Source organism: Engystomops pustulosus, chromosome 1, assembly GCF_040894005.1.
Source record: "Engystomops pustulosus chromosome 1, aEngPut4.maternal, whole genome shotgun sequence".
NCBI lineage: Eukaryota > Metazoa > Chordata > Amphibia > Anura > Leptodactylidae > Engystomops > Engystomops pustulosus.
The window spans coordinates 192,451,153-192,466,034 of NC_092411.1; the positions used below are offsets into that span (position 1 = coordinate 192,451,153).

Consider the following 14,882-nt stretch of genomic DNA (forward strand, 5'->3'; position numbering starts at 1 on the left):
CTCGGTGAACTACGTAAAAAAAAAACTCGAAAAACTTCCCATAATATACAATTTTTCATCAAACACCATCACAAAAAATGTTCTAAAAAGTGATCAAAAAAAGTTACGGTACCTAATATGATACGACTGAAAAGAACAACTGTTTTCGCAAAAAATAAGCCCTCAACCAGATCTGACAACAGAAAAATACAGAAGTTATGGCCCTGAAAACTTGTCAATAGTAAAAACAATGCGATTTTCTCCAATATTGGTTTTGCTCAGGAAAATTGAGCAAAATAAGAAAAACTATATAAATGAGGTATCACCGCGTCCGTATTAATCTGTACAATATATCTAAATCAATATTGAACCCGCTCGGTGAACTACGTAAAAAAAAACTCGAAAAACTTCCCATAATATACAATTTTTCATCAAACACCATCACAAAAAATGTTCTAAAAAGTGATCAAAAAAAGTTACGGTACCTAATATGATACGACTGAAAAGAACAACTGTTTTCGCAAAAAATAAGCCCTCAACCAGATCTGACAACAGAAAAATACAGAAGTTATGGCCCTGAAAACTTGTCAATAGTAAAAACAATGCGATTTTCTCCAATATTGGTTTTGCTCAGGAAAATTGAGCAAAATAAGAAAAACTATATAAATGAGGTATCACCGCAATCGTAGTGAACCAGAGAATAAAGATAAAATATTATTTTTACGTTACGGTGAGCGGGGGGGGGGGGGATGCTCACAATCCAAAATAAAAATTGATGGTTTTGTTTGTGTCCCCCTTGAAATAGTTAATAAAATCTCATGAATAAGCTTTAGACTCCCAAAATAAATTATTTATACATTGTATCTCATCCCATAAAAAATAAGCCCTCATATGATCGCATTATCAAAAAAAATAAAAATTTATAGGTCGTACAATGTGACAATACAAATCTGCTGTGGACGGCGCCTCCATTCATTCTATGCTCGGCCGTGCGCCCGTACAGCAGTTTACCACCACATATGGGGTATCAGTAAACTCGGGAGGAATTGGGCATCAAGCGTTGCAGTGCGTTTCATCATTTAATTTATTCTGAAAATGTCAGTTTTGGCCTAAATGAATGTATTTCCAAAAAAATTCCATAGTTTCTAAATCGCAGGTCCATATTTTTTAACCCATGTGAAACACTTAAAGGGTTAATGAACTTAATAGAAGTTGTTTTACATATGTTGAGGGGTGAAGTTTCTATAGTGGGGTAATTTATGAGGTTTTACTATTATTTAGGCCTCTCAAAGTCACTTGGAAGCCGAGTTGTCCCTCAAAATGTGAGTTATGGCAATTTTCATGAAAATAAGAAAAATCGCACCTAAAGTTCTGCACCTCATAACATCCTAGAAAAATGACCGGAAGCATAAAATATCATCCCAACATAAAGCAGATATTCTGTAAATGTTAATTATCAAACTTTTTGGGTAGTTTTACTTCCTGTCTGGAAACCAGAACATTTCAAACTTGGAAAATGAAGAATTTTTACAAACTTTTGCCAAATTTTCACTTTTTTTCAGAACGAAACGCAAAACTTATCACTTAAATTTTATAACTAACATGAAGTACAATGTGTCACGAGAAAACATTCTCAAAATCACCAGGATATGTTAAAGCGTTCCGAAGTTATAACCAATTATCGTGAGACATGTCAGATTTGAAAAATCGAGTCTGGTCATTGAGCTGAAAACTAGTGTCGGTGATAAGGGGTTAATAAAGGAAGCAGTAGACAGCTTTAAGTATGACATTATACTTTCAAATATGTACCTTGATGCCATCAAATTCTATTTACGTCCTTTGGAAAGTTTGGCTACTGTATGTTAAAGATCTAGGGACATTGTAAACTCACTTAGAATAGATACATTTATATCTTTGATGTTTCTTTAAAACCATATTTACAGTGTGGAAGTTTAGCATATATTTCTTGATTGAGTGATTATGTCCATTTGCATGAAGATCTCTAACAACTTCAACAGTAATACTCCAAAGTATTTATGAAATCAAGAACTTTTCATTTTGCCGTTAATGGACTATGAGGACCTTATATTCTCCTTCATTTAACCTCAGTATTTTTTTCTATCTCAGTGAGAGCTTTTTCAGAGCCTGGATAGCTCAGTCGGTAGAGCATCAGACTTTTAATCTGAGGGTCCAGGGTTCAAGTCCCTGTTCAGGCGGCAGTCCTTTTACAAGAAACAGTTTCTTAGTTTCCTCTTAAATTGACATGTCAATAAAGGAAGCAGTAGACAGCTTTAAGTATGACATTATACTTTCAAATATGTACCTTGATGCCATCAAATTCTATTTACGTCCTTTGGAAAGTTTGGCTACTGTATGTTAAAGATCTAGGGACATTGTAAACTCACTGAGAATAGATACATTTATATCTTTGATGTTTCTTTAAAACCATATTTACAGTGTGGAAGTTTAGCATATATTTCTTGATTAAGTGATTATGTCCATTTGCATGAAGATCTCTAACAACTTCAACAGTAATACTCCAAAGTATTTATGAAATCAAGAACTTTTCATTTTGCCGTTAATGGACTATGAGGACCTTATATTCTCCTTCATTTAACCTCAGTATTTTTTTCTGTCTCAGTGAGAGCTTTTTCAGAGCCTGGATAGCTCAGTCGGTAGAGCATCAGACTTTTAATCTGAGGGTCCAGGGTTCAAGTCCCTGTTCAGGCGGCAGCCTTTTTACAAGAAACAGTTTCTTAGTTTCCTCTTAAATTGACATGTTAATAAAGGAAGCAGTAGACAGCTTTAAGTATGACATTATACTTTCAAATATGTACCTTGATGCCATCAAATTCTATTTACGTCCTTTGGAAAGTTTGGCTACTGTATGTTAAAGATCTAGGGACATTGTAAACTCACTTAGAATAGATACATTTATATCTTTGATGTTTCTTTAAAACCATATTTACAGTGTGGAAGTTTAGCATATATTTCTTGATTGAGTGATTATGTCCATTTGCATGAAGATCTCTAACAACTTCAACAGTAATACTCCAAAGTATTTATGAAATCAAGAACTTTTCATTTTGCCGTTAATGGACTATGAGGACCTTATATTCTCCTTCATTTAACCTCAGTATTTTTTTCTATCTCAGTGAGAGCTTTTTCAGAGCCTGGATAGCTCAGTCGGTAGAGCGTCAGACTTTTAATCTGAGGGTCCAGGGTTCAAGTCCCTGTTCAGGCGGCAGTCCTTTTACAAGAAACAGTTTCTTAGTTTCCTCTTCAATTGACATGTTAATAAAGGAAGCAGTAGACAGCTTTAAGTATGACATTATACTTTCAAATATGTATCTTGATGCCATCAAATTCTATTTACGTCCTTTGGAAAGTTTGGCTACTGTATGTTAAAGATCTAGGGACATTGTAAACTCACTGAGAATAGATACATTTATATCTTTGATGTTTCTTTAAAACCATATTTACAGTGTGGAAGTTTAGCATATATTTCTTGATTGAGTGATTATGACCATTTGCATGAAGATCTCTAACAACTTCAACAGTAATACTCCAAAGTATTTATGAAATCAAGAACTTTTCATTTTGCCGTTAATGGACTATGAGGACCTTATATTCTCCTTCATTTAACCTCAGTATTTTTTTCTATCTCAGTGAGAGCTGTTTCAGAGCCTGGATAGCTCAGTCGGTAGAGCATCAGACTTTTAATCTGAGGGTCCAGGGTTCAAGTCCCTGTTCAGGCGGCAGTCCTTTTACAAGAAACAGTTTCTTAGTTTCCTCTTCAATTGACATGTTAATAAAGGAAGCAGTAGACAGCTTTAAGTATGACATTATACTTTCAAATATGTATCTTGATGCCATCAAATTCTATTTACGTCCTTTGGAAAGTTTGGCTACTGTATGTTAAAGATCTAGGGACATTGTAAACTCACTGAGAATAGATACATTTATATCTTTGATGTTTCTTTAAAACCATATTTACAGTGTGGAAGTTTAGCATATATTTCTTGATTGAGTGATTATGACCATTTGCATGAAGATCTCTAACAACTTCAACAGTAATACTCCAAAGTATTTATGAAATCAAGAACTTTTCATTTTGCCGTTAATGGACTATGAGGACCTTATATTCTCTCCTTTATTTAACCTCAGTATTTTTTTCTATCTCAGTGAGAGCTGTTTCAGAGCCTGGATAGCTCAGTCGGTAGAGCATCAGACTTTTAATCTGAGGGTCCAGGGTTCAAGTCCCTGTTCAGGCGGCAGTCCTTTTACAAGAAACAGTTTCTTAGTTTCCTCTTAAATTGACATGTTAATAAAGGAAGCAGTAGACAGCTTTAAGTATGACATTATACTTTCAAATATGTATCTTGATGCCATCAAATTCTATTTACGTCCTTTGGAAAGTTTGGCTACTGTATGTTAAAGATCTAGGGACATTGTAAACTCACTGAGAATAGATACATTTATATCTTTGATGTTTCTTTAAAACCATATTTACAGTGTGGAAGTTTAGCATATATTTCTTGATTGAGTGATTATGTCCATTTGCATGAAGATCTCTAACAACTTCAACAGTAATACTCCAAAGTATTTATGAAATCAAGAACTTTTCATTTTGCCGTTAATGGACTATGAGGACCTTATATTCTCCTTCATTTAACCTCAGTATTTTTTTCTATCTCAGTGAGAGCTTTTTCAGAGCCTGGATAGCTCAGTCGGTAGAGCATCAGACTTTTAATCTGAGGGTCCAGGGTTCAAGTCCCTGTTCAGGCGGCAGTCCTTTTACAAGAAACAGTTTCTTAGTTTCCTCTTAAATTGACATGTAAATAAAGGAAGCAGTAGACAGCTTTAAGTATGACATTATACTTTCAAATATGTACCTTGATGCCATCAAATTCTATTTACGTCCTTTGGAAAGTTTGGCTACTGTATGTTAAAGATCTAGGGACATTGTAAACTCACTGAGAATAGATACATTTATATCTTTGATGTTTCTTTAAAACCATATTTATAGTGTGGAAGTTTAGCATATATTTCTTGATTGAGTGATTATGTCCATTTGCATAAAGATCTCTAACAACTTCAACAGTAATACTCCAAAGTATTTATGAAATCAAGAACTTTTCATTTTGCCGTTAATGGACTATGAGGACCTTATATTCTCCTTCATTTAACCTCAGTATTTTTTTCTATCTCAGTGAGAGCTGTTTCAGAGCCTGGATAGCTCAGTCGGTAGAGCATCAGACTTTTAATCTGAGGGTCCAGGGTTCAAGTCCCTGTTCAGGCGGCAGTCCTTTTACAAGAAACAGTTTCTTAGTTTCCTCTTCAATTGACATGTTAATAAAGGAAGCAGTAGACAGCTTTAAGTATGACATTATACTTTCAAATATGTATCTTGATGCCATCAAATTCTATTTACGTCCTTTGGAAAGTTTGGCTACTGTATGTTAAAGATCTAGGGACATTGTAAACTCACTGAGAATAGATACATTTATATCTTTGATGTTTCTTTAAAACCATATTTACAGTGTGGAAGTTTAGCATATATTTCTTGATTGAGTGATTATGACCATTTGCATGAAGATCTCTAACAACTTCAACAGTAATACTCCAAAGTATTTATGAAATCAAGAACTTTTCATTTTGCCGTTAATGGACTATGAGGACCTTATATTCTCCTTCATTTAACCTCAGTATTTTTTTCTATCTCAGTGAGAGCGTTTTCAGAGCCTGGATTGCTCAGTCGGTAGAGCATCAGACTTTTAATCTGAGGGTCCAGGGTTCAAGTCCCTGTTCAGGCGGCAGTCCTTTTACAAGAAACAGTTTCTTAGTTTCCTCTTCAATTGACATGTTAATAAAGGAAGCAGTAGACAGCTTTAAGTAAGACATTATACTTTCAAATATGTATCTTGATGCCATCAAATTCTATTTACGTCCTTTGGAAAGTTTGGCTACTGTATGTTAAAGATCTAGGGACATTGTAAACTCACTGAGAATAGATACATTTATATCTTTGATGTTTCTTTAAAACCATATTTATAGTGTGGAAGTTTAGCATATATTTCTTGATTGAGTGATTATGTCCATTTGCATAAAGATCTCTAACAACTTCAACAGTAATACTCCAAAGTATTTATGAAATCAAGAACTTTTCATTTTGCCGTTAATGGACTATGAGGACCTTATATTCTCCTTCATTTAACCTCAGTATTTTTTTCTATCTCAGTGCGAGCTGTTTCAGAGCCTGGATAGCTCAGTCGGTAGAGCATCAGACTTTTAATCTGAGGGTCCAGGGTTCAAGTCCCTGTTCAGGCGGCAGTCCTTTTACAAGAAACAGTTTCTTAGTTTCCTCTTCAATTGACATGTTAATAAAGGAAGCAGTAGACAGCTTTAAGTATGACATTATACTTTCAAATATGTATCTTGATGCCATCAAATTCTATTTACGTCCTTTGGAAAGTTTGGCTACTGTATGTTAAAGATCTAGGGACATTGTAAACTCACTGAGAATAGATACATTTATATCTTTGATGTTTCTTTAAAACCATATTTACAGTGTGGAAGTTTAGCATATATTTCTTGATTGAGTGATTATGACCATTTGCATGAAGATCTCTAACAACTTCAACAGTAATACTCCAAAGTATTTATGAAATCAAGAACTTTTCATTTTGCCGTTAATGGACTATGAGGACCTTATATTCTCTCCTTTATTTAACCTCAGTATTTTTTTCTATCTCAGTGAGAGCTGTTTCAGAGCCTGGATAGCTCAGTCGGTAGAGCATCAGACTTTTAATCTGAGGGTCCAGGGTTCAAGTACCTGTTCAGGCGGCAGTCCTTTTACAAGAAACAGTTTCTTAGTTTCCTCTTAAATTGACATGTTAATAAAGGAAGCAGTAGACAGCTTTAAGTATGACATTATACTTTCAAATATGTATCTTGATGCCATCAAATTCTATTTACGTCCTTTGGAAAGTTTGGCTACTGTATGTTAAAGATCTAGGGACATTGTAAACTCACTGAGAATAGATACATTTATATCTTTGATGTTTCTTTAAAACCATATTTACAGTGTGGAAGTTTAGCATATATTTCTTGATTGAGTGATTATGTCCATTTGCATGAAGATCTCTAACAACTTCAACAGTAATACTCCAAAGTATTTATGAAATCAAGAACTTTTCATTTTGCCGTTAATGGACTATGAGGACCTTATATTCTCCTTCATTTAACCTCAGTATTTTTTTCTATCTCAGTGAGAGCTTTGTCAGAGCCTGGATAGCTCAGTCGGTAGAGCATCAGACTTTTAATCTGAGGGTCCAGGGTTCAAGTCCCTGTTCAGGCGGCAGTCCTTTTACAAGAAACAGTTTCTTAGTTTCCTCTTAAATTGACATGTAAATAAAGGAAGCAGTAGACAGCTTTAAGTATGACATTATACTTTCAAATATGTACCTTGATGCCATCAAATTCTATTTACGTCCTTTGGAAAGTTTGGCTACTGTATGTTAAAGATCTAGGGACATTGTAAACTCACTGAGAATAGATACATTTATATCTTTGATGTTTCTTTAAAACCATATTTACAGTGTGGAAGTTTAGCATATATTTCTTGATTAAGTGATTATGTCCATTTGCATGAAGATCTCTAACAACTTCAACAGTAATACTCCAAAGTATTTATGAAATCAAGAACTTTTCATTTTGCCGTTAATGGACTATGAGGACCTTATATTCTCCTTCATTTAACCTCAGTATTTTTTTCTGTCTCAGTGAGAGCTTTTTCAGAGCCTGGATAGCTCAGTCGGTAGAGCATCAGACTTTTAATCTGAGGGTCCAGGGTTCAAGTCCCTGTTCAGGCGGCAGCCTTTTTACAAGAAACAGTTTCTTAGTTTCCTCTTAAATTGACATGTTAATAAAGGAAGCAGTAGACAGCTTTAAGTATGACATTATACTTTCAAATATGTACCTTGATGCCATCAAATTCTATTTACGTCCTTTGGAAAGTTTGGCTACTGTATGTTAAAGATCTAGGGACATTGTAAACTCACTTAGAATAGATACATTTATATCTTTGATGTTTCTTTAAAACCATATTTACAGTGTGGAAGTTTAGCATATATTTCTTGATTGAGTGATTATGTCCATTTGCATGAAGATCTCTAACAACTTCAACAGTAATACTCCAAAGTATTTATGAAATCAAGAACTTTTCATTTTGCCGTTAATGGACTATGAGGACCTTATATTCTCCTTCATTTAACCTCAGTATTTTTTTCTATCTCAGTGAGAGCTTTTTCAGAGCCTGGATAGCTCAGTCGGTAGAGCATCAGACTTTTAATCTGAGGGTCCAGGGTTCAAGTCCCTGTTCAGGCGGCAGTCCTTTTACAAGAAACAGTTTCTTAGTTTCCTCTTCAATTGACATGTTAATAAAGGAAGCAGTAGACAGCTTTAAGTATGACATTATACTTTCAAATATGTATCTTGATGCCATCAAATTCTATTTACGTCCTTTGGAAAGTTTGGCTACTGTATGTTAAAGATCTAGGGACATTGTAAACTCACTGAGAATAGATACATTTATATCTTTGATGTTTCTTTAAAACCATATTTACAGTGTGGAAGTTTAGCATATATTTCTTGATTGAGTGATTATGACCATTTGCATGAAGATCTCTAACAACTTCAACAGTAATACTCCAAAGTATTTATGAAATCAAGAACTTTTCATTTTGCCGTTAATGGACTATGAGGACCTTATATTCTCTCCTTTATTTAACCTCAGTATTTTTTTCTATCTCAGTGAGAGCTGTTTCAGAGCCTGGATAGCTCAGTCGGTAGAGCATCAGACTTTTAATCTGAGGGTCCAGGGTTCAAGTCCCTGTTCAGGCGGCAGTCCTTTTACAAGAAACAGTTTCTTAGTTTCCTCTTAAATTGACATGTTAATAAAGGAAGCAGTAGACAGCTTTAAGTATGACATTATACTTTCAAATATGTATCTTGATGCCATCAAATTCTATTTACGTCCTTTGGAAAGTTTGGCTACTGTATGTTAAAGATCTAGGGACATTGTAAACTCACTGAGAATAGATACATTTATATCTTTGATGTTTCTTTAAAACCATATTTACAGTGTGGAAGTTTAGCATATATTTCTTGATTGAGTGATTATGTCCATTTGCATGAAGATCTCTAACAACTTCAACAGTAATACTCCAAAGTATTTATGAAATCAAGAACTTTTCATTTTGCCGTTAATGGACTATGAGGACCTTATATTCTCCTTCATTTAACCTCAGTATTTTTTTCTATCTCAGTGAGAGCTTTTTCAGAGCCTGGATAGCTCAGTCGGTAGAGCATCAGACTTTTAATCTGAGGGTCCAGGGTTCAAGTCCCTGTTCAGGCGGCAGTCCTTTTACAAGAAACAGTTTCTTAGTTTCCTCTTAAATTGACATGTAAATAAAGGAAGCAGTAGACAGCTTTAAGTATGACATTATACTTTCAAATATGTACCTTGATGCCATCAAATTCTATTTACGTCCTTTGGAAAGTTTGGCTACTGTATGTTAAAGATCTAGGGACATTGTAAACTCACTGAGAATAGATACATTTATATCTTTGATGTTTCTTTAAAACCATATTTACAGTGTGGAAGTTTAGCATATATTTCTTGATTGAGTGATTATGACCATTTGCATGAAGATCTCTAACAACTTCAACAGTAATACTCCAAAGTATTTATGAAATCAAGAACTTTTCATTTTGCCGTTAATGGACTATGAGGACCTTATATTCTCTCCTTTATTTAACCTCAGTATTTTTTTCTATCTCAGTGAGAGCTGTTTCAGAGCCTGGATAGCTCAGTCGGTAGAGCATCAGACTTTTAATCTGAGGGTCCAGGGTTCAAGTCCCTGTTCAGGCGGCAGTCCTTTTACAAGAAACAGTTTCTTAGTTTCCTCTTAAATTGACATGTTAATAAAGGAAGCAGTAGACAGCTTTAAGTATGACATTATACTTTCAAATATGTATCTTGATGCCATCAAATTCTATTTACGTCCTTTGGAAAGTTTGGCTACTGTATGTTAAAGATCTAGGGACATTGTAAACTCACTGAGAATAGATACATTTATATCTTTGATGTTTCTTTAAAACCATATTTACAGTGTGGAAGTTTAGCATATATTTCTTGATTGAGTGATTATGTCCATTTGCATGAAGATCTCTAACAACTTCAACAGTAATACTCCAAAGTATTTATGAAATCAAGAACTTTTCATTTTGCCGTTAATGGACTATGAGGACCTTATATTCTCCTTCATTTAACCTCAGTATTTTTTTCTATCTCAGTGAGAGCTTTTTCAGAGCCTGGATAGCTCAGTCGGTAGAGCATCAGACTTTTAATCTGAGGGTCCAGGGTTCAAGTCCCTGTTCAGGCGGCAGTCCTTTTACAAGAAACAGTTTCTTAGTTTCCTCTTAAATTGACATGTAAATAAAGGAAGCAGTAGACAGCTTTAAGTATGACATTATACTTTCAAATATGTACCTTGATGCCATCAAATTCTATTTACGTCCTTTGGAAAGTTTGGCTACTGTATGTTAAAGATCTAGGGACATTGTAAACTCACTGAGAATAGATACATTTATATCTTTGATGTTTCTTTAAAACCATATTTATAGTGTGGAAGTTTAGCATATATTTCTTGATTGAGTGATTATGTCCATTTGCATAAAGATCTCTAACAACTTCAACAGTAATACTCCAAAGTATTTATGAAATCAAGAACTTTTCATTTTGCCGTTAATGGACTATGAGGACCTTATATTCTCCTTCATTTAACCTCAGTATTTTTTTCTATCTCAGTGAGAGCTGTTTCAGAGCCTGGATAGCTCAGTCGGTAGAGCATCAGACTTTTAATCTGAGGGTCCAGGGTTCAAGTCCCTGTTCAGGCGGCAGTCCTTTTACAAGAAACAGTTTCTTAGTTTCCTCTTCAATTGACATGTTAATAAAGGAAGCAGTAGACAGCTTTAAGTATGACATTATACTTTCAAATATGTATCTTGATGCCATCAAATTCTATTTACGTCCTTTGGAAAGTTTGGCTACTGTATGTTAAAGATCTAGGGACATTGTAAACTCACTGAGAATAGATACATTTATATCTTTGATGTTTCTTTAAAACCATATTTACAGTGTGGAAGTTTAGCATATATTTCTTGATTGAGTGATTATGACCATTTGCATGAAGATCTCTAACAACTTCAACAGTAATACTCCAAAGTATTTATGAAATCAAGAACTTTTCATTTTGCCGTTAATGGACTATGAGGACCTTATATTCTCCTTCATTTAACCTCAGTATTTTTTTCTATCTCAGTGAGAGCATTTTCAGAGCCTGGATAGCTCAGTCGGTAGAGCATCAGACTTTTAATCTGAGGGTCCAGGGTTCAAGTCCCTGTTCAGGCGGCAGTCCTTTTACAAGAAACAGTTTCTTAGTTTCCTCTTCAATTGACATGTTAATAAAGGAAGCAGTAGACAGCTTTAAGTAAGACATTATACTTTCAAATATGTATCTTGATGCCATCAAATTCTTTTTACGTCCTTTGGAAAGTTTGGCTACTGTATGTTAAAGATCTAGGGACATTGTAAACTCACTGAGAATAGATACATTTATATCTTTGATGTTTCTTTAAAACCATATTTATAGTGTGGAAGTTTAGCATATATTTCTTGATTGAGTGATTATGTCCATTTGCATAAAGATCTCTAACAACTTCAACAGTAATACTCCAAAGTATTTATGAAATCAAGAACTTTTCATTTTGCCGTTAATGGACTATGAGGACCTTATATTCTCCTTCATTTAACCTCAGTATTTTTTTCTATCTCAGTGCGAGCTGTTTCAGAGCCTGGATAGCTCAGTCGGTAGAGCATCAGACTTTTAATCTGAGGGTCCAGGGTTCAAGTCCCTGTTCAGGCGGCAGTCCTTTTACAAGAAACAGTTTCTTAGTTTCCTCTTCAATTGACATGTTAATAAAGGAAGCAGTAGACAGCTTTAAGTATGACATTATACTTTCAAATATGTATCTTGATGCCATCAAATTCTATTTACGTCCTTTGGAAAGTTTGGCTACTGTATGTTAAAGATCTAGGGACATTGTAAACTCACTGAGAATAGATACATTTATATCTTTGATGTTTCTTTAAAACCATATTTACAGTGTGGAAGTTTAGCATATATTTCTTGATTGAGTGATTATGACCATTTGCATGAAGATCTCTAACAACTTCAACAGTAATACTCCAAAGTATTTATGAAATCAAGAACTTTTCATTTTGCCGTTAATGGACTATGAGGACCTTATATTCTCTCCTTTATTTAACCTCAGTATTTTTTTCTATCTCAGTGAGAGCTGTTTCAGAGCCTGGATAGCTCAGTCGGTAGAGCATCAGACTTTTAATCTGAGGGTCCAGGGTTCAAGTACCTGTTCAGGCGGCAGTCCTTTTACAAGAAACAGTTTCTTAGTTTCCTCTTAAATTGACATGTTAATAAAGGAAGCAGTAGACAGCTTTAAGTATGACATTATACTTTCAAATATGTATCTTGATGCCATCAAATTCTATTTACGTCCTTTGGAAAGTTTGGCTACTGTATGTTAAAGATCTAGGGACATTGTAAACTCACTGAGAATAGATACATTTATATCTTTGATGTTTCTTTAAAACCATATTTACAGTGTGGAAGTTTAGCATATATTTCTTGATTGAGTGATTATGTCCATTTGCATGAAGATCTCTAACAACTTCTACAGGAATACTCCAAAGTATTTATGAAATCAAGAACTTTTCATTTTGCCGTTAATGGACTATGAGGACCTTATATTCTCCTTCATTTAACCTCAGTATTTTTTTCTATCTCAGTGAGAGCTGTTTCAGAGCCTGGATAGCTCAGTCGGTAGAGCATCAGACTTTTAATCTGAGGGTCCAGGGTTCAAGTCCCTGTTCAGGCGGCAGTGCTTTTACAAGAAACAGTTTCTTAGTTTTCTCTTAAATTGACATGTCAATAAAGGAAGCAGTAGACAGCTTTAAGTATGACATTATACTTTCAAATATGTACCTTGATGCCATCAAATTCTATTTACGTCCTTTGGAAACTTTGGCTACTGTATGTTAAAGATCTAGGGACATTGTAAACTCACTGAGAATAGATACATTTATATCTTTGATGTTTCTTTAAAACCATATTTACAGTGTGGAAGTTTAGCATATATTTCTTGATTGAGTGATTATGTCCATTTGCATGAAGATCTCTAACAACTTCAACAGTAATACTCCAAAGTATTTATGAAATCAAGAACTTTTCATTTTGCCGTTAATGGACTATGAGGACCTTATATTCTCCTTCATTTAACCTCAGTATTTTTATCTATCTCAGTGAGAGCTGTTTCAGAGCCTGGATAGCTCAGTCGGTAGAGCATCAGACTTTTAATCTGAGGGTCCAGGGTTCAAGTCCCTGTTCAGGCGGCAGTCCTTTTACAAGAAACAGTTTCTTAGTTTCCTCTTAAATTGACATGTCAATAAAGGAAGCAGTAGACAGCTTTAAGTATGACATTATACTTTCAAATATGTACCTTGATGCCATCAAATTCTATTTACGTCCTTTGGAAAGTTTGGCTACTGTATGTTAAAGATCTAGGGACATTGTAAACTCACTGAGAATAGATACATTTATATCTATGATGTTTCTTTAAAACCATATTTACAGTGTGGAAGTTTTGCATATATTTCTTGATTGAGTGATTATGTCCATTTGCATGAAGATCTCTAACAACTTCAACAGTAATACTCCAAAGTATTTATGAAATCAAGAACTTTTCATTTTGCCGTTAATGGACTATGAGGACCTTATATTCTCCTTCATTTAACCTCAGTATTTTTTTCTATCTCAGTGAGAGCTGTTTCAGAGCCTGGATAGCTCAGTCGGTAGAGCATCAGACTTTTAATCTGAGGGTCCAGGGTTCAAGTCCCTGTTCAGGCGGCAGTCCTTTTACAAGAAACAGTTTCTTAGTTTCCTCTTAAATTGACATGTCAATAAAGGAAGCAGTAGACAGCTTTAAGTAGGACATTATACTTTCAAATATGTACCTTGATGCCATCAAATTCTATTTACGTCCTTTGGAAAGTTTGGCTACTGTATGTTAAAGATCTAGGGACATTGTAAACTCACTGAGAATAGATACATTTATATCTTTGATGTTTCTTTAAAACCATATTTACAGTGTAGAAGTTTAGAATATATTTCTTGATTGAGTGATTATGTCCATTTGGATGAAGATCTCTAACAACTTCAACAGTAATACTCCAAAGTATTTATGAAATCAAGAACTTTTCATTTTGGCGTTAATGGACTATGAGGACCTTATATTCTCCTTCATTTAACCTCAGTATTTTTTGCTATCTCAGTGAGAGCTTTTTCAGAGCCTGGATAGCTCAGTCGGTAGAGCATCAGACTTTTAATCTGAGGGTCCAGGGTTCAAGTCCCTGTTCAGGCGGCAGTCCTTTTACAAGAAAGAGTTTCTTAGTTTCCTCTTAAATTGACATGTCAATAAAGGAAGCAGTAGACAGCTTTAACCCCTTCACGCTCCGCGGCGGATATATCCGCCACGGAGCGCAGTGACTTAGCGCTCAGTGGCGGATATATCCGCCACGGCGCCTATGCCGGCTCGGCTCTGGATCAGAGCCGAACCGGCATCGGGAAACACGGGGTGCCGGCTGTAACTAATAGCCGGCACCCCAGTGTAACACCCGCGATCGGAGTTGTCTCCGATCGCGGGTGCTTAACCCTTTAGATGCCGCGGTCAGCGCGACCGCGGCATCTAACAAGCATCTGGGG

The 14,882-nt window shown here is 35.1% G+C and overlaps 22 non-coding genes across 22 annotated transcripts; all 22 read left to right on the forward strand.

The window, feature by feature from the left end:
- The first annotated feature begins 2,122 nt into the window (after positions 1–2,122).
- Positions 2,123–2,195, forward strand: TRNAK-UUU (transfer RNA lysine (anticodon UUU)). Its single transcript has one exon. It is a non-coding gene; the product is annotated as a tRNA-Lys (tRNA).
- A 441-nt stretch (positions 2,196–2,636) lies between these two features.
- Positions 2,637–2,709, forward strand: TRNAK-UUU (transfer RNA lysine (anticodon UUU)). Its single transcript has one exon. It is a non-coding gene; the product is annotated as a tRNA-Lys (tRNA).
- Positions 2,710–3,150: 441 nt separating this feature from the next.
- TRNAK-UUU (transfer RNA lysine (anticodon UUU)) lies at positions 3,151–3,223 on the forward strand. Its single transcript has one exon. It is a non-coding gene; the product is annotated as a tRNA-Lys (tRNA).
- A 441-nt stretch (positions 3,224–3,664) lies between these two features.
- TRNAK-UUU (transfer RNA lysine (anticodon UUU)) lies at positions 3,665–3,737 on the forward strand. Its single transcript has one exon. It is a non-coding gene; the product is annotated as a tRNA-Lys (tRNA).
- Positions 3,738–4,180: 443 nt separating this feature from the next.
- On the forward strand, positions 4,181–4,253 carry TRNAK-UUU (transfer RNA lysine (anticodon UUU)). Its single transcript has one exon. It is a non-coding gene; the product is annotated as a tRNA-Lys (tRNA).
- Positions 4,254–4,694: 441 nt separating this feature from the next.
- Positions 4,695–4,767, forward strand: TRNAK-UUU (transfer RNA lysine (anticodon UUU)). The gene has a single exon. It is a non-coding gene; the product is annotated as a tRNA-Lys (tRNA).
- A 441-nt stretch (positions 4,768–5,208) lies between these two features.
- Positions 5,209–5,281, forward strand: TRNAK-UUU (transfer RNA lysine (anticodon UUU)). Its single transcript has one exon. It is a non-coding gene; the product is annotated as a tRNA-Lys (tRNA).
- Positions 5,282–6,236: 955 nt separating this feature from the next.
- On the forward strand, positions 6,237–6,309 carry TRNAK-UUU (transfer RNA lysine (anticodon UUU)). The gene has a single exon. It is a non-coding gene; the product is annotated as a tRNA-Lys (tRNA).
- Positions 6,310–7,266: 957 nt separating this feature from the next.
- TRNAK-UUU (transfer RNA lysine (anticodon UUU)) lies at positions 7,267–7,339 on the forward strand. Its single transcript has one exon. It is a non-coding gene; the product is annotated as a tRNA-Lys (tRNA).
- Positions 7,340–7,780: 441 nt separating this feature from the next.
- Positions 7,781–7,853, forward strand: TRNAK-UUU (transfer RNA lysine (anticodon UUU)). Its single transcript has one exon. It is a non-coding gene; the product is annotated as a tRNA-Lys (tRNA).
- A 441-nt stretch (positions 7,854–8,294) lies between these two features.
- Positions 8,295–8,367, forward strand: TRNAK-UUU (transfer RNA lysine (anticodon UUU)). The gene has a single exon. It is a non-coding gene; the product is annotated as a tRNA-Lys (tRNA).
- A 443-nt stretch (positions 8,368–8,810) lies between these two features.
- TRNAK-UUU (transfer RNA lysine (anticodon UUU)) lies at positions 8,811–8,883 on the forward strand. The gene has a single exon. It is a non-coding gene; the product is annotated as a tRNA-Lys (tRNA).
- A 441-nt stretch (positions 8,884–9,324) lies between these two features.
- Positions 9,325–9,397, forward strand: TRNAK-UUU (transfer RNA lysine (anticodon UUU)). Its single transcript has one exon. It is a non-coding gene; the product is annotated as a tRNA-Lys (tRNA).
- Positions 9,398–9,840: 443 nt separating this feature from the next.
- On the forward strand, positions 9,841–9,913 carry TRNAK-UUU (transfer RNA lysine (anticodon UUU)). Its single transcript has one exon. It is a non-coding gene; the product is annotated as a tRNA-Lys (tRNA).
- Positions 9,914–10,354: 441 nt separating this feature from the next.
- Positions 10,355–10,427, forward strand: TRNAK-UUU (transfer RNA lysine (anticodon UUU)). Its single transcript has one exon. It is a non-coding gene; the product is annotated as a tRNA-Lys (tRNA).
- Positions 10,428–10,868: 441 nt separating this feature from the next.
- Positions 10,869–10,941, forward strand: TRNAK-UUU (transfer RNA lysine (anticodon UUU)). The gene has a single exon. It is a non-coding gene; the product is annotated as a tRNA-Lys (tRNA).
- A 441-nt stretch (positions 10,942–11,382) lies between these two features.
- TRNAK-UUU (transfer RNA lysine (anticodon UUU)) lies at positions 11,383–11,455 on the forward strand. The gene has a single exon. It is a non-coding gene; the product is annotated as a tRNA-Lys (tRNA).
- Positions 11,456–11,896: 441 nt separating this feature from the next.
- Positions 11,897–11,969, forward strand: TRNAK-UUU (transfer RNA lysine (anticodon UUU)). The gene has a single exon. It is a non-coding gene; the product is annotated as a tRNA-Lys (tRNA).
- A 957-nt stretch (positions 11,970–12,926) lies between these two features.
- On the forward strand, positions 12,927–12,999 carry TRNAK-UUU (transfer RNA lysine (anticodon UUU)). The gene has a single exon. It is a non-coding gene; the product is annotated as a tRNA-Lys (tRNA).
- A 441-nt stretch (positions 13,000–13,440) lies between these two features.
- TRNAK-UUU (transfer RNA lysine (anticodon UUU)) lies at positions 13,441–13,513 on the forward strand. The gene has a single exon. It is a non-coding gene; the product is annotated as a tRNA-Lys (tRNA).
- Positions 13,514–13,954: 441 nt separating this feature from the next.
- Positions 13,955–14,027, forward strand: TRNAK-UUU (transfer RNA lysine (anticodon UUU)). The gene has a single exon. It is a non-coding gene; the product is annotated as a tRNA-Lys (tRNA).
- Positions 14,028–14,468: 441 nt separating this feature from the next.
- TRNAK-UUU (transfer RNA lysine (anticodon UUU)) lies at positions 14,469–14,541 on the forward strand. Its single transcript has one exon. It is a non-coding gene; the product is annotated as a tRNA-Lys (tRNA).
- The last annotated feature ends 341 nt before the right edge of the window (positions 14,542–14,882 follow it).